General features: G+C 36.9%; 1 protein-coding gene across 2 annotated transcripts in view; it reads right to left on the minus strand.

Moving 5' to 3' along the window:
• The window catches only part of EXOC4 (exocyst complex component 4), an 808787-nt gene that overhangs the window by 627066 nt on the left and 163029 nt on the right, over positions 1 to 18692 (minus strand). The gene's annotated exons all lie outside the window — the stretch shown is intronic.

An 18692-nucleotide genomic window follows, 5' to 3' on the forward strand; every position in this document is an offset into this window, starting at 1 on the left:
TTAGTGGTGAAAACAGTAGCACTGTTTTCCCATCCAGCTCCATGAGGTCAGAGGCAGTCTTCTTCACTTTCCAGCATTAGTCTGGAATTTAGAGCAAATAGTATAATCGAAAATGGGAAAAGACCATGAGCTAGAAAATGAATGCCAGCAAACTTTTCTATTTCTTCTGAGCAGAAAATTGTACCACAGGGAACTTATAGTCCTTTTTTTCTCTCATAAATAACAGCAAAAGGTAAAACACTTAAACATCTGATGGATATTTAAATCATAAGCCATAATCAGAATAAAAATCTAAAAACTCTAGTAACACAAATAGAGTAAATTTGAGAAACTATAAAAACAGGAAAAAAAAAAAATAGAACACAAACCATTAATTTGGGCAACTATTATCAGTACTTCTTTAAAAAGAAACGCTTAACACATTTGGATAACATGCAAAGTTTAAAAAATAAAGAAAAAATAAAGAAAAATTTTGAAATGAGCCTTTACCATGACCATTATATATCTAATGAATCTTGGCAGTTCCTCACATCCTCACACACTCCAACACAAACCCATCCACAGTCACTCAGATGTATTTTTTTATCAGTTCATCCTCAATTTATACACAGGGCAGATGGGCAAATTTATATAAAAGCATATGCCTCCAGGAAACTGACACTGAACTCATGGGAAAAAATTGTACGTTACTCTAAAGTCATTATAAACGTAAGCACAATACAAGAAATGCATTTCCTACAAGGTAAAATAAAGGGGGAGGATGTGAAAATTTCATTTTTGGATATGTTTTTTGCATAGAGCACAATGCATTCCATATAGTGCATATTAATAACCACACACTGATTAAATCAAATTGAAAGCCACTGGCTCATATATAAGAAGAGTATATGATGATACTTAAAAAGGCTGATTATTTATTTCATAGGTTGCTCCTATTTCTTTGATCAGGTCCCCAAAACTGAACTCTATGGTTGTAGGCTTTAGTAAAGAAGTATTATGCCAGCTGAATATTCCATAAGATATGAATAATACTAGGGTTTTTGTTTTTTTTCTTCAACACTACACTGCTTTCACTCAGGGAAAGAGGGACAAAGAAGAGAAAAAGAAAAGGCTCTCATTACTGGAAAGGAAGTTAGTTTCATCATTTTTTAGTCTTGATGCCAAATGAAGAGGAAAGGAGAGAAAGCTAACTCAAAAAGAATATCATTTATATGAGTAATGATAGATCTGACCTAAAGAGGACAGTCAAATTCTAAATCTTCTCAGTCAGAGGATACGGCTCAGGGCGCATAGGAGGGCAAGCACAGACACAGCAGCTGAAAAAGTCAGAAGGCAGTACAAGGAAGGCCTACCCCTCTCTGGGTTTCATACAATTCATATTGTTAGTTTGTATGGATGCCAAGAAAAACATCTTTCAAAAACAAGTAGGTCCTGATGCAAGAGCACCAATTTCTTGAAATGAGTAGCAAGAGGAAATTCTATCTACTTTAAAAAAAAAAAAAGAGATAATTCAAATTCTTTCACATGCCCTTTCTTACATTGCTCTAAAGAATAAAGGACAAATAAGAACAAATTACAAAGGAAAAAAAAATCTAAACAAATATTTAATCACAAGGGAAAAAAAACCTACTTGCTTCAGTATCAAAAGAAGTATATTTATTCATTCACTTATCCGTTTAGTACAATCCAGGTGGGATAATAAACAGCAAAAGCTTTACCCCCAACCTAGATACTTATAGAAATTAACAGATTACTAGATAATGGAGCATTTTTTCCAGAAACGGATCTTCTTGGAATAGGTAAAACTTAAGTAACAAAAATACAGATGGATAGGACTGGCAGAGAGAATTCTACAATAAAGGTGTTTCAGGTATCATCTGATTGCCATTATTAGCAGAGTAATACCTAATTTACCTGGCAGCCTGGACCACTAAGAATAGCAGAAACTAAAGAAGAGAAAATTAAGAAAAAAGGGACATTTCCAGGGGCAAAATTTTCTTATGCTACACAATCCATAGCCGGGAATTCATGTGCATGATGTCAGAGAGTGTTCTCTGGTCACTTACTCTACACACAATTCTAACCACCTTGATTCTCTGTCTTTCCAGCTTATACCACAATAGCTGAGGAACTTAGCAAGAGGAGCTTGTCTGAAACAGACACAATAAACAGCTAGACATGATAATCTACCCCCAAAAAGCAAAGGAAAAAAAAAAAAGATGGCATGAAGAGCAGACAAGTAAGTTTTTTTGTTTTTGTTTTTGTTTTTTTAATGGAAGTCTGGGGCTGGTTCAGCACAGTGGAACACTGTCCATGCCTTCACCTGTGATAAGATGACCTCTGACATATCACAATACATTCAATGAAGGGTAGTGTGCAAAAGCGCAACCAAAGAATCCATTAACCAGGTTCAAAATGACAGCCCTTCAGTCACCAAAAAAAAGTCTGAATGTGCTCAGTATATTGTGACAAAACGGCCAAATCTGAAAAATGTATTTTATAAAATTTCCATTAAAGATGTTAAAATACAACCTTCAATGCTTAAAGGGGAGAGATTTTATTTTCTGGAAAATTAGGTAACACTGAAAATCAGATTCCTAGATGGTGCTAAATAAATTGGGCATCACTAGTCTTCTTTTTAAAGAAAATATCACGCAATAGTTAGGAGTTTACTTATAATAAAGCAGTCAGTCTCTATCAGAACAAAGATAGCCACTGAAGACAAAAAACAGGAAGGATAAAGCTTTAATTACAAAAACAAAGAGATATATGGATTTATTTATTATGACAGCACAATCCTGAGGTCTGTGTTAAAGGCACCTCATTTCAGTCCTGGCACACAAGCTTTAAAAAATGCTTAAACAAGCTCAAAGTATCTTTGAAGCAACATCAATGGTATATGGTACTTGATGTCAGATTTTTTCTGTACAAAATTAAAAGTTAATAAATGTTCCAGGCAGTTCCTCTACATTTCTCAATCCACCCCCACCATAAACTCTGGGAAATAAAAGCAGCCCCTACCATTACTTTACAGTCTCGAGGGTTTGCAAAATGACTTGGCGGGGGAGCTTTGAAGTTTACGGTAATAAAAAGAGAAATATACCATGAATGCCAGAGGGGGGAGCTCAGAGCAAAGGGAAAGATCATGTTTATAACGGGCAAAAAAGGAAATTCTGAAAACCTTCTGAGTTTTTACATAATATCCTTTTTTCTCTTTTTTCAGTGTTCTCTTTTGAAGAATGGGTTCTAATACCCTTTGAAATAAACAACCTTCTTTCCCCCTCACCCTCACCCCACATAGAGAGAAAATAAAAGTACTGCTGAGGGTAACCAGTTTAAACAATGTGCAGGTTTCTGAAACCTCTGCTTTTGGGAAGTCTCATGCACACAGCCTCCTGTCTCTAATCAGTTTTGTTTGCAAATGAACCTACACAGTAGGATTGGCATCTAATGATGCTGAAGGCACGGGAAAGGAATTAGCCCAAGACAATCATTATTTTAAAGAGGCGCTTGGCCTCCTCCAGATTCCTTTTATATGTTTACTTCTTAAGACAAAATGGAATTTTAATAGGCTCTTTCCATAATTAAAGACGCTATCTTTGTGTATTCACTGCCCTTTGTACCACTAAGGACATACAACTAGCTTATCCAAAAAAAAAGAGCCACAGGCCATTTATATTTTCCTAGAAACAACTTCCAAGTACAGACAGGTTTATGGAGATAGAGATAGACAAGGTCAACCAGCACTCTTCTTCCCATCTGAATTGTAAGCATTTCTTTTAACTACATTTTCAATCCTGAACAGTTCTGCCAGCGACCAGAGACAAAATTAGCATCAAAATTGGTGCCACTGAACAATGAAGTTCTTGATGCTAAATGGAAAGCTACAGCTCCCAAAACAGTGCCCAAAGAAAGTCTTTAAAAGAAATGAGTATCCTTTTGTATTTGTTGGCTACTTCAACAACACTGAGTAACAAACCACCTCAAAACTCAGCAGCATACAACAAGTGTATCTTCCTTGCTCACATACACACTCGTTATCTAGGACTTGGCCGTAGGCTGGACTACACTGGGCTTGGTATCAAGCTGCAGATCAGGTCCAGAGCCAGTGCTTGAATTAGCAGCTACTAGAAGCATGTTCTTCTCATGGAAAACAATAGAAGTGCAAAGACCAAGTCCAACTGCACAAGCATATTTCAAGCCTTTGCTAGTGGCATATTTGCTAACATTCAGTTGGTCACAGCAAGTCACATGACGAAGCCCAATAGCAATGGGATGAGGAAACACACTGCTCTTATCAGTTGAGTGGGGGGCTGGTGGGGGTGGATGCGTAAGGGAATGAATATTTGCTGAACAATAATCCAATCTACCACAATCTTCCATTCAGGCTGCTAGAGGTTATCTGTTTACCACATCTGGTATCCTGCTGCTTATGGAATAACAAGAGCTCATCATCTAAGTAAATAAATCATAGTTTTATTTAAGTCTGCCATTTATAGTACCATTAGAAAATAAGAATTAAGCAGAAAAAACTGTAAAATTGGTATTATATTGTATAAATGGACATGATTAGGAGTTTCATTGATGTCTCAGAAATCTGTTGACAAAGGATAATACATCATAGCTATAGAGTGCTACTTAATGTACTCTAGTGTTTCAAGTCCATGTACTTGCTAAGCTGTCTACCTTACATCAGATTAGCATCGACAATATTTTATGCAGTGTTAGTTTTGCATAGAAATAGCCCGCTAGACAGCAGAATTACAAAGAAAAAAGAAAGCAGGAAAGATCATGCCAAGGTTTCCGACTTGGATAATGCAGTATGCAATAGTAGTGGCATTAGCAGAAACTGAAAAAGCGTAGAAAGCACTTGACAAACAGATTTAGAGCAGCTATTTATGAAGCTTTACAGTGAACAACATTTTAAGATAACTTTAAAAGGCTCTATCTACATACACTTAAAAGTTAACTTGACAACCACATACCAGTTAAATCCTACTGGAAACAAGATATGGGATGGCAATATAAAGGGGGGAGAGGAATATGTATGTAATACTTATATATCTGTTTACCAAATTTTATTAAGAAGGTCCAGTGAACCCCAGGTTCATATTTCACTATCAGCTATTAAATGCCTACTACGTGTCCCATACATTAGCTTACCAAATACAAAGCTATGTTGTAAGGTAGGGATTATTATTATTATTCACATTTTACAAATGAGTAAAGTGAGCCTAGATAAAGTTAAGATTATATAACTAATTAGATGTAAAGCCAGAATTTGAACACGAATCTTCCACATAAAAGCCTGTTTTGTTTTTTCTTTCCTGACTATCCCATGATAACTCTCTAAAAATGCCTTTTTTACCTGAACCAAAAGGATTATTTTATATTCTCCCATTCTCAACTCCCAACACTAAAGGGATAGAGTAAACCAGAAACATAATTATGATCATAATAGACTTATGATCCTCCCTAGGATATGTCTCACAGATACAACAAAATTCAGGAATCTTTTAAACATGTTAAATACCAGGTATCAATCAGTAGGTCAAAAGTTACAAAATGGGGGAAATTTTACTACTTTCAAGTAGTATCTTAATAGTCTGCTTCCTGGAATAGGTTTTAACTAAAGTAATTGATCACACTGTTTCCCATAAAGCCTTATAAAATAAAGTCTTTGGCAAAAGGAAGTGAAATACATGCTCTCCGCATTCAAAGGCTCTAGATGTCTACCTGCAGTCTACAGCTTTTGCACAATGATTCTCAACTTCATTACAGGCCCAGTCTATAAACCTATCCCTCATGGCACACAACTCTACTTAACATGCAAATGTGGCTCTAAGAACAATGCCTCAGATACAGGGTAATCTATGCTTACGTAAACTATGCTACATTTAATTTACACATATATTAGTCTGGAAGAGCAGACTAAGAAGGAAAGACTGATAAAATGGATTCTTCCATCCCTTCCCAAAGGGTGATTAGAAAAGAATATTAGTAGATAGCAAACCCGCACTAACCTGTCTCACTTTCAGATAATTAGTTGTGAATTTTTTAAGGCAAGGGACTCACACGGGAGGGTACAAATTTATTACCTTCCACAATCTAATAATCTTGGCAGCAATGAAAGTTATCTATTTATTGATAGGCAACTGTAATTTATCTTCCCTGAGTAAAATGCAGTTATTTAAATTTTTTTTTCTTGTTATGAATGCTGGCCTCAGCAGTAAACATGTAAATGACTTCACAAGAACAAAAACACCCATTAAATGTCAATAAACTCCGAAAGCACAGCTATAAAACTCTCAGAAAATTCTGTATCAGGTCAGCAATGGACCGCTAAGTTCAGGAAGAGCAGCGAATTCAACATGACTGTGACGGCAAGAATTTGGCAAGGAAATCAGAACCGTAATTCTAGTCCTTGTTCTGTCATTAAATCCCTTAGTGACCTTTAGAAAGTTACCTGACATCTGGGCATCATTTTTTTTTTCCATTATAAAACATAGGGGTTTGATTAGATTCATTTATTCAGTAAAATTTGCTGAGCATCTAGTATTTACAGTGCTGACACAGGTGGATTGTACACAGAAGTGAACAAAATGGACAAGGTGCCTGACCTCAGGGGTTTTCCATTCCAGTAGAAAGACAGATTCATTAAAACCTCTCAAGCTCTACAATTTTATGGTCTTTCAAAGTATCAGACAATAACTCATTCCAGTATACATGATGTCCAAAAGGCAAGATAGAAAGGGTAAATCTATTTTTTGTTAGGATATCAGTTACATTTCAAATAATATGCCCAATATGTGTGGTGGAATAAAAAATAGTACAGCCAATTTGGAAAACAGTTTGGCAGTTTCTCAAAAAATTAAACGCAGAGTTACTATATGACCCAACAATTCCATTCCTAGGTATAGTAAAACTGTAAACAAATATTCACATAAAGACTTGCATACAAATTTTTATAGCAGCAGCCCTATTCATAACAGCCAAAATGTGGAATCAACCAGATGTCCACCAACTGATGAATGGATAAAAAAAATGTCCACATAACATAATAATAATAAGGACAGGAGGCAAGGAAATTTCAGATAAATGAAGGCAGTTCCCCAGCAAAGGCCCCACCCTCAAGCCTGGAAACCAAGGCCCTAAATGAGAAGAGTTATCCCTGTTTTCTCACGCAAATGTTGCTTTTTCCAAAACCACCCTGGCCCACCATGTCCCACATCCTATACCCATAAAAACCCCAAACACCACTAGCAGAAGAACAGAGCAGCACAGCAGAGGAGAGAAGAAAAGAAACATCTGAATGTTGAGAGGAGCTCGGCTGGAAGCGGTCGGAGATGAGGGAAGATCCTCTTCCCACTCCATCTCCTTTCCAGCTCCCCATCTTGCTTACAGCCACTTCCATCACTCAATAAAATCTCCACATCGCTCAAGTCCATGTAACCTGATTCTTCTGGAATGCCGGGCAGGAACTGTTACCTAGAGGGCAGGGTGTAAAGGCTGTCACCCTGACTCTCCACTGAGTTGGTTAACACTTAGCTGTCCACGGATGACAACTGCTAAAAGAGCATTAATTGTACCAAACCCCTAGATGCTAATGTGGGGCAGGAGCCCAAAAGCACTTGCCCCAGCCCTGGCACCAACTCATCTGCATGCTCCCACTCCTGTAAGAGGTTTGAGTGCAGCTACAGCCCAGTAAGTGAGCCACACCCCTGTCACAAGTCCCATGAGGGGGTCAAGGGAATTCTCGCATCTCATTATTAAGCAATAAAAAGAAATCAGGTACTGCCATGCTGCAACACGGATGTCCAGAATAGACAAATCTACAGAGACAGAAAATAGACTGGTGACTGCCAAAGGCTGAAGAGAAGCAGGAATGGGAGTGACTGGTAATGGTGAGTGATTGCTAATGGCCAGTTTTCTTTCTGGAGTGACAAATATGTTCTGGAATTAGACAGTGGTGATAGTTTGACAACCTTGTGAATATACTAAAAACTGCTGAGTTATATTATTTAAAATGGTGAATTTTATTGTATGTGAATTGTATCTCGATGTTTTTAATTTTAAAAAATTTAAACTTACGGAAAAAATTTACGTCCTAATATGTAACAGAATCAATTATCTTAGCAAAGTTAGAAAACAGCATATTAAAATAGAGAGCAGATGAAATGCTAGTGAAATGTTTAAAAGAATGTTCAGAATATGATTTCAAAGCAGTCTTATACTTGGTTTGTTATTTTAGATCCAAAATAAACATCATTAAAATGGAATCAAACAAAACATGAAAAGTCATGTTTCCATCAATTCTTTCTCTAATATTCTAAGACTTCATTGTTTCAGTGCCCTTTCACTAACTAAATCAATATCCTCGCTACTTCTCCTTCATCAGTGTTCTCCCAACCCATGCTGTTAATCACTTCAATCCCTATTCTCAAGCCATGCCTCTCTTGCTTAATACTTTCCCTGCAACTTCAGTCCCTCCAAGGCATCAATATTTCCAAAACCCCCTTTAGTCAAACTTTTGACTCATTATGATTAGAATTTTCTCATCTACACATTTGTATAAATTCATAAGGTAACTTTTGATCCAGGAAAAAGGGGAAAAGAAAACACACACACAAAAAAAATAAGAAAAATGATGATACTGCCAGCGAATTTTACCAAAATTAACTTTAATGAGTCCTGGTATACCCTGGCTCAAAATTCATCTACAGTAAGCACCGATAGACGTTTGTGGTGTAAAAGCAAAAAAGTAGCACACCAGAAAATACACTAATGTAAAATATAACTGAAGGAACCCGAATACTATACTAAATAAGTCTTCAGGCCACAACTATTGAATCTGTTTCCTGATTTATAAATTCTACAACAGCAAATTTCTAAGCACTGAGTTTGTGCATAACTAACCAAAGCTGGATAAGCTCCAAGGATTACAATAAAATAAAAATAGGACAGGACAGGAGAGGAGGAGAGAGGAGAAGGAGAGAGGAGAGAGGAGAAGGAGAGAGGAGAGAGGAGAGAGAGGAGAAGATTAGCACAGAGTAATTATCATTTGTTCTGACTTGCTTCTTCCTGATCACTCTAAGGCATGTGTTCCACTTGGTGGCAAATGCTCACGGGTACTGTCAATAGAGAACAAAGTCAAAGGTGAAATGTTAGCAATTCTCTGATTCAGAAGTCCAAGGGAGAAGAACTCCCTAAAGCTCAGTGTGGTTGGCCTTACCCAGAAATTTAACTGTAGCTGAGAAATTTATATTCAACTACACAAGACAACAGGAAGGATAGCTGCTCCTCACATCAAACCAAGTGAATAAAATTGAAAAATTTTAAATCAGGACATTCTCTATGCTGAGGTTTAATAATCCGTAGACATACAAATCACTGTCAAGTGTGATCCAGCAATTCTGAGAGCTGCATTTTTAAGCTTCCATTAGGCTGGAGCACTTTTACCATGATCCTATCAGTCATAAGTTGAGAAGTTAAAAACCCTATTTCTCAAACTCTTGAAAGCATCACAGACTGAAAGCAAATAATTTGCAAACACAAGGTAGTTATGTCTCTCATCTTTTTCTATAATAAGGAAATTGATTCTCTCCTCAAAATCTACCAATTGATTTTTCTCCTTCTGTTAATCAGATTACTAAAATGCAGTATAATTTTTCTACATGGGAACCTCAAACTGAAAGGAAGAACAATGGAACTCTCACGGTGTGTGTGGTACCACCCCCTCACCCATTGGAAATACAGTAAGAAAGTATTTGGCCACCAGCTTCCCAAACTCTCATCTCTACCATGGCAATTGATGGAGAAAACCGGCAAATAGAGTCCTTGCAAAAGCAAGATGTTCATTTATAGAGTACAGAATTTGGTGGTTCAATCTGCCTGTGACAACCCCATTTCTCATCTCCCTGCACCCCAATACACTTATAGATGGCAAAAACGAGGTTGGAGAGTAGCTGATAAAAATTAATCCAAGATACCAATTGCTCTGTTTTCCTTTCTTACTGGATGTTAAAATTCCTGCTTTACCAAAAATTAAAACAGGGTCCATTTCCATTTTACTTCCTGTTTTGTGAACAACAGATCATGGTGTCTCTGGCATTCCATAAGATAATAGTTTCAAGATTGTCATGTCAAAATGTCAGGATTGTTGATGAAAATGCACAGAGGTGGTATCAATGCCTGAGACTTAGCATATAGACAGCAAACAAATAAAATAGTAACCTAGTAGAGCTGTGTATCACCCTAGTAATAAAGGCTTAAAGTGGAAAAAGCCCAGCCTACATCCCAACTAAAGATGTTCTGTCGCTTATGAGGCGCCTGACACACAATCCTAGTTAATGAACTGTAAAAATTGATTAGGTTGAAAAAAAATAACTCATCGAGTCACCTTTGATATCTCACACACACACACACACACACACATACACGAAAGGATCAAGAGAATTACATTGGATGCTAAGGTTCCTTTACAGCATATGGAGCACTAGGCATAGTTTAGAGCCATCTTCTCAACGTGAATCCAATTACTCATTAGTGAAAAAGACAGAGACCATGGGTCACACTGTCAATATAAACTGCTCAATTCCCAGTTTCTCCTTAAGAGAGGAAATGTCTGAAGCTCAGCAAGAAGCAGACATCGAAAGATGTTCATGAAAAAGATCAACAGAAAGTCAACTGGGCTTGAACTATTGAATGTTAATATTCAATAATAAGAACCTCTGTATTATATAATGATGTTGGTGATGACAACCATTTGTTTACAGCAGAAAGAACCCACATATATTAATAGTACTTTCTTCACCATGTATTTAAAAATACTGTCTTTAAAATTGCCCTTGGCAAAGCAAAGATAGCAAGACATGGTAATAGCTTTCACAATTTCAATAAAGTGTTTCTAAAAGAAAGGCAAAAGGAACCAATATTTATTATTTTCCACAGGAAAATTAGGGGAAAATTGAGTCATGTAAATAAATTTGCCATAAACATCCAAACAGATACTATTATTATCCCACAGTTCATGAGCAACAGTTATTTGCATGTAATTAATTTGCTTATTTCTGGGGCCTCAGACAATATAATATGCTTATCAGCTTGGTTTCCAAACAATAAGTGTTTAACTCTTCCTTTTATATTTGTAAGAAAATATTTACTTGCTCTTTCCTTGACAGATTCAGAGCCAGCTGCAGGCATTACACACAGAGCTGCTTCTGGGGCAATCACAGACACATAACCCCCAACTGGGGCATGATGTTACCAACCTTAAAATGAACATAGAATAGCCAAGGCTGAATTATCTAACACCAAAAACATCATTACCAGAAACAGAGAAAAAATCTATGGGAAAGAGGTATTGACTGTCTCCTTCCTGTAGATGAAAAGAATCAAACTCTGTAAAATATTTGATGAGAGATATTCCGAGCCAAATATTAGTGGCCATGACTCATAGCACAGCCCTCAGGAGATCCTGAGAACATGTGCCCAAGGTAGTTGGGGTGCTGTTTGGTTTTACACATTTCAGGGAGGCATGTCAAATACATTTAAGAAATGTAACGATTTGGTCCAGAAAGGCAGGACACCTTAAAGCAGGGTCTTCCAGCTTACAGGCAGATTTAACAATTTTTCTGATTGACAATCGGTTGAGTTCATCTAAAGACGTGGGATCAACAGATAGGAATGGCTGGGTTAAGAGAAAGGACTGTAGAGATCAAAGTTCTTATTTGCAGAGGAAGCCTTCAGGTAGTAGCCTTCAGAGAGAAGAGGCTGTCAAATGCTTCTCATTGGACTTACAGTCTGTGCTGATGTTCACACCATCTGATGGGTATAATGGAACATGTCCAACTCCGCATGTTCCAGTCATGACTTGAACCAGTCTTTCAGATTATATTTTAAGAGTAAATTAGCTGAGCATGAAGTCCATTCAGATGATTGGAGGCTTTAGAATTTTATTTTTGGTTTACATTCCCCAGTCTACCAACTTCTATATTCCATCCTTCCCTGAAAACCTAACTCCCTACCAACAGCTCCCTATTCCCTGCAGCTTCCATGGCTGCTCAGCTCACTGTCTTTGAAGTTCCTCTCCCTGCGAACTGGAACTGGAGTCCATTGAGCCCATGCCCTTCCTCAGAGAGTATCATGGCAGTGTCTCCCCATCCTGAGCTCTGGCCCTAGGAAAATATTGTTGCTTCCTTACTGAACTGGTTGCCATCACTAATGTAGTCTGAAGCTTTGGAAACTCCCGTTTTCTGTGTGCTAGCCAACCTAGTTTCTAGATGCCTTCTCTCCAGAGAATTTTGGTAGTTATTTGCCAAGTCACAGGCTAAAGATTTTAAATGCCCCATCTATTGAACCCCCTCTCTAAGTTTAGCTGCTCTCTGAGAGAATTTAAGAAACAAGAATCAAGCTGATCACATTTTTATGGATTATTTACTGACTTTATTCGTAGTGCTAAACCTCACATCGAATATACCATATTCTGACCCTAAAAATAATGTTACCTCTAAACATTTCAGGCATATATTTTTATGAGTAATGCTTGTAGGGCACAAGGTTATGGAAATGCTCATTTATTCATTCAGTAGTTAGTAAACACCTATTACGTCCAAGAACAGCAGTAGGCATAGGGTGCATAATGATAACAAGCTAATCACATGGTTCTTACTCTCAATGAGCTTAAAATTTAGCAGGAAGGAAACTGACAAAAGTCTACAAATGTGCACATACTCACACCTACACAATCACCAAATGAGCAAAGTGATGTAAGAGAGTGCTATGAGAAACTACATATGGCTTACCTAAAGTGAGGACAAAAGGCGATACAGAATATCTAAACAGCAATATTAGTTTTACCATATATTATGAGGTCTCTAGAAGAATTCTAGAATTAATCTCTAGAAGAATTCTCACAAAGAAACTTATTTAGCTCATTTTGGATTGCTCCGTTAATTCTATTACTTTACCTCATGATAATTTTCCAAATGAGATTCTTTCCCTTTCTCCTTTTAAAAAGTAAGCATTTCCCACAATTTCTGTAGTAAGATAAAACCTTCACATACTTCTCTAAAATTCTAACTACGGATTTTTTTCTATTATTAAAAAGAATGAGATTGCTAAGTTTTTTTTAATTGTTCCATAAATCCCCAAGGGATTTTCCACCAATGCCCATTTCAATCAGCTCTAAGTTGAATGTCATTCTGAACTGGGTCATTTTGAAGAGCTGCATGAGCTAGTAAAACATGTAACCTACATAACCTCCATGTTAAGAAAATGCAGTTCTAAAATCAGCCTCATGCCGTTTGACTATAATTTCACTGGCTCCCATCTAATTTAAGCACCAATTTTATTATGTAATGCCAACATAAGAACTCTTATGTTAGGCACCCTTTCTATTATGCAATGCAAGCAGTATCAGTATCCTCTTTATTTATTATATAATGTAAGGTATATAAGTACCCTTTTTATACACAATGTAAGCTCTAGGGAAGACAGAACCTCTAAAACAAATCTTAAATACGGAAATCACCCCAGAGCTAAAGGATGACTTAGTCAAATCATCAAATAACTTCACTAAGCAAGTTTTTTTAAATCTCCGATCTGAACTTCTGTTTTGTTTTCAGTTTGGCCTACCTCACTGTATTTTCCTCTGCCTACTTAATGAAGAAAGGCATATATAGCCAGACTGCCCAGCCTACCGGCCATGTTCAGAGACACAGGCAAAAATGATGGGTCCAAAAGCATGTCAGGACCTTATCATCAATCAGGGACAAAAGGGCTCAGTTATTTGCAAAAAAAATTAAACTTTTAACGATCTTCAATAAGGTCACTGAGCATAAAATAAAAGTTACCTCAAATGAATTGCACATAGTACTTATTTCTTTATTCTGTCTAGTATTATAGGTATCATTTAAATGTCTATCTCTCTTAGTAAATTAAAAAATTGCTTCAGGGCAAGGATCATATTCTTCATTATGGCATTCGTAAAGTATCCTGAAAAAATGCTGGATGACTATTCAGTGAATGAAGAAATATAATTGGCCTTTAAAAACAAATTATGTAGGCATTGCAGGAAAAATGAATGAGTAGTTAGGAGATTTTTAATAATATTTAAGTGCACACTTACTGACTTACATTTCAGCTCTCTAGTTGAAAGTAACAGAAAACAACTCGAAATAGCTTGAACAAAAGAGGGAAAATTGTTATTAATATGTAGATTTAGAATTATGCGTTATACAACTTAAAGGCAAAAATGCTGCCAAGACCCAGAAAAGCAAGCAGAAAAATCAAAAGCAGAGAGGTCCCCAGCAGTGAGCCCTCTTTCTCATAACTTTCCTCCTCTCTTCAGATCCGAGTTCCCTCTGTCCTCCGCTTCTCACAGCAGAAGTCAGCTGCACAACAGCTTCCTTGGTTTCTAATACCTTTACGTTAGATCAGCAAGAACTAAAGTGTCATCATTTGGTCCCAATCCAAATTTCCAAGATGGAGAATCTGTGTGACCCAGTTTGGATCAGTCATCCATGCCTTCTCTGATGGACTGCAGTCAGACAGAATCAAGGAACAATCATGACTTTTGGCTACACACTTCTATGGGTAGGAAGAGGGCAGCACTATGAATAAGGCATTACAAAAAAACGAGTCCACTACAACATTATATAATGCTTTACATTTTACCAAGAACTTTCAATTAACTCACTCAATTCATACAACTTAAAGGCAAATTTAAGTTGTATCTTACAGGGAATGTAAGAGAAGAATGACACAACATACAAAAGAATTGATACAAATCCAAAGAATTGATATAACGCATAATTCTAAATATATATTAACTTATAACTTACATACAAAATAATTGATGCTAAGGACAGTTCAATGTCTTTCCCAAGATTGCTCTGCTATTAAGCCAGAGCCATGTCCATTAATTACTTTCCACCAACCCCTATTACCAAAATGGAATTGTGAAAGGGAAAGGAACATTTCTTTTTTGTTTTTAAGCCCGAGTTAGGAAATTACAAACTCTCTCAGAGAGTTCAACAGCACTACAAAAGTGAAAAACGCTATACTCAAGCAGAAGTGGCAGGGAGAAAGAATAACAAAAATTCCCTGATGTGAATAAGCTTTTACACAACATTTTATTTTACTGCCCATTAAACAATTCACCTGGTCAGTTCCAGCCCAAAGAACTTTCTTCTCCCTCTAAATCAAACTTCGTTGGCACCTACCATCTATAACAGTTTCTTAAAATGTAATTGTCAAAGAAAAAAAAGAAAACAAAAAAAAAACGTAATCGCCTAGGGAATGTAGTTGAAACATGGATTCTGACTCAGTAGGTGTCACAGACAAGACTTTACAGAGGCCCCATAATCCCCACCTTCTACTATCCATGCTTTTGTGTGTTTACCTCCCCTTCAGTGTAGGAGGGAACTGTGACTTGCTTTTAATCAACAGAATATGGCAAAGATGACGGGCTGTCACATGACACTATAGAAGACTCTGAAACTAGCAGACCCCCTCCCACCAAACCCACTGCTGGCTTTCAAGAAGCAAGTTGTCATGAATCTGGAGCAGCAAGGAAAAGAACTCAGCCAACAATTGCCAGAGCTTAGAAGCAGACTCTTCCCCCATAGGAGCCTCTGAGGTGAGCCCAGCCCTGGCTAACACCTTGACTGCAGCATGGTAAGAGACCCTGAAGCAAAGAGGCCATCTAAGCATCCCGGACTCCTGACCCAGAGAAACTGTAAGATAATAACTGTGTGCTATTTTAAATCACTAAGTTTGTGGTAATTTGTAGGCAGCCATAGGAAAATAACAAGAGTCAGTCTGGGTTGGGGCCAGGGATCTGGGATTCACACTTCAAACAGCACTAACATTCATTTGGCCCACCAACATTGTCTTCTGTTTGGGTTGGCCTTTGATATTATCCCTGTGCCACTCAGACTATGATCCCCTCACAACACAAACCATATACTCCATGGCTCCCCAGAACAATACTCAAATAAACCTGAGTGTTGGCTGTGCACGAATGTACCACTGTTACCTTCCTGATCTCCCATCATACAGATTTTATCCCTTTAAATCTACTTCACTTCAAAATACCAGTCAGGTGGTCAATTCTTTCACTGTTAGTTCTCAAAACTGACTGCTTAATTCTTTTAATCATAAATACCAGCTTGAAGAACTGGAGAATTTCAAACTTGTTCCATCACTGCACTGTAAATATGTCTTTAATCTGTTCCATGCCATGAGTCTCCTTTCCTCCTCTTCCTTGACATTTCTTCAGTCCTATTAACCATACATCAGCTCATCTGCTGCTGGTACTGCTGCAAGTCCATAATCACCAAAAATTCTCATTAGATGATTCATCTAATATCTCTCAAATTGAAACCACCTTGTTATTTTTTTGAAATCATTTCTCCACTTCTACCTTCTTTAATTCTGCCTACACATCCAGCCTCTTGAAATAACAGTTATTCAGAGGATGTCTCCTCTGCTGTACAACACTCCTTGAATGCACTTACACCAAGAATATCATACTGAACCACTTTATGACTTTCAAACATAGTCAAGATGACCTTTTTCTCACCACTGAAATTATCTGTCATCCTTACAATATATTCCCATAAATCTCCATTTATTTTTTCATTTTTAATTTAAATTCTGAAAGCTTACCGTGTATGAAGACTTTATCTAATCCTATATCCTGCATAAAAGTTTGCTATAAAATACCTGACCAATCAATTACAGTAGTCTCCCAGCCTCAGAGTATATTCACCAATTCATTTTATATATAACAATATCCACAGCAACCCTAAAAGTAGTTACAAGTAGTGAATACACAGAGTTATGCACAGAAGAATAAAGGAAAACAACAAACCATGGAGGTGACAACTACACCTGAACCTCAGGAGGTGGGTAGTGTATATTTAGAAACGCTTTAACTAGAGCTTCTGTTATCGTCCCTTAAAGAATGTGGCACCCAACCTTGCCCCAAGAGAATCAATGCACTGACCCATTTTTTTCTCTCTAGCACTTCACAACCTGTGCACATTTCAGACATTCTTCTTAGTAATTTCTGACACATTATTTTCCATGAACACTGTGACTTTAATTCAACAGTATCTTAGCAGAATAATGTGAAAGTAATTGTGAGACTGATTATTTAGTATTCTCCAAAACCACTGCACAACCTCACTAAGCAAAAAGAGCTAACTGGCCAAGTTATGAACCAAGCTACTTTGCCATTCCTTTCACATTCAGATGAGGCAAGAGAAACTACGGTAATCAATACTAAATTTCTGGGCACTAATGTGCCACAGCAACAAAAAAAAAGTGTCAAGTCTGGGATCCTCCAAGATTGCAGCCTATAGTCTAAATATGTAAAGCACTGAACCAAGAAAGGAATCAATACATACAGTTGTCTCTTGTCCTGAAGTTCATAATATGTTTGATGACATTATGAGATGAGTGAAACTGATCAATCTGCTATGTTCTTTCTATTACTAAGTGGACATGAAAGTGGGAAGAAAAGGTAGAAAGGCATTACTTGAACTTCCTTTTTAGCAAAAATAAAAAATGATAATTTGGTTATTAATAGTATGGTTTTCACTTAAAATAAAAAATTCATCTATTGATTGATGTCAGAGGGAAAAATTCATGCAAAAACTGGAAATCTATAAAGAATTCTAATGTTTCACATGCAAAATCTACAAACAAATACTCCTTGGCTTTTTATTTTAAAGAAGTTTAAGAATTATCAATTATAATGACTTGTTCTCAAATGAAATTTTAAATGAGGGTAAAAAAAAAAATATGGTGCCTAAAGGTACTGATGAGGTAGACTGGTTAAGGATCATAGCAAGTATGAAGCCATATTACTATATGATTAGTCCTTGATGTCACTAGTACAGAGGCAGAAAAAATGACGTAAACTATGGCACAGATATTCCTCAATTGTCTTATATCCTTGGCTCCATTCTGGCTACAAGTAGAACCTAACCTTAGCTCTATACTATAGTCACTACATGTATTCTAACGTAGCCCAGATTCTTACAGTCACTACATTTATTCTACTCTTAATTATAAATGAGATTTTTTTTTACCCCATCAATGTTCTGATTATAAAACCTTTTAACACCTTAAGTGTAAAAAAGGTTTTCAGTTGATATGCAGTCAGACCTTCCTTCTTCACATCCTAGCCTCTCTCTGAATCCTTCCCTTGTTAGGAAACTCCCTACCTCTAAAGACAGTGTATTCTAAGATTAGACAGCTCTAATTACTGGTAATTTATTTTTACTGGGCAGGAACCTGACTTTCTTTGACTCTTTAGTGCCTGAGTTCTGTCCTATGATAAAACAGAATTAAAAGAATTACTTAACCATAAAGAAATGTTCAAACATTTAAAGGAAACTGCCACATATCCACCAAATCTTTCCTTGTATGCCTGCAAATCCCTTCTATTATACTATCCTGTATGCTCTTCTTCAATCCCAGCTTCCAAAGCATAAAAATCACGTAATCACATAGACCTTATCATTCATACGATCTAAATCCAAGTGAATCCTCAATGTTGTTAGATAATGCATTTAGGCATCTGTCTTTTATATCTTCACTCATCCAAAGACATTGCAAATGTTGTTCATTTCCTGTAATACCCACATTGCTACCTTCAACACCACCAGGACCTCCTCCTA

Source organism: Cebus imitator, unplaced genomic scaffold, assembly GCF_001604975.1.
Source record: "Cebus imitator isolate Cc_AM_T3 unplaced genomic scaffold, Cebus_imitator-1.0 Scaffold77, whole genome shotgun sequence".
NCBI classification, from domain to species: domain Eukaryota; kingdom Metazoa; phylum Chordata; class Mammalia; order Primates; family Cebidae; genus Cebus; species Cebus imitator.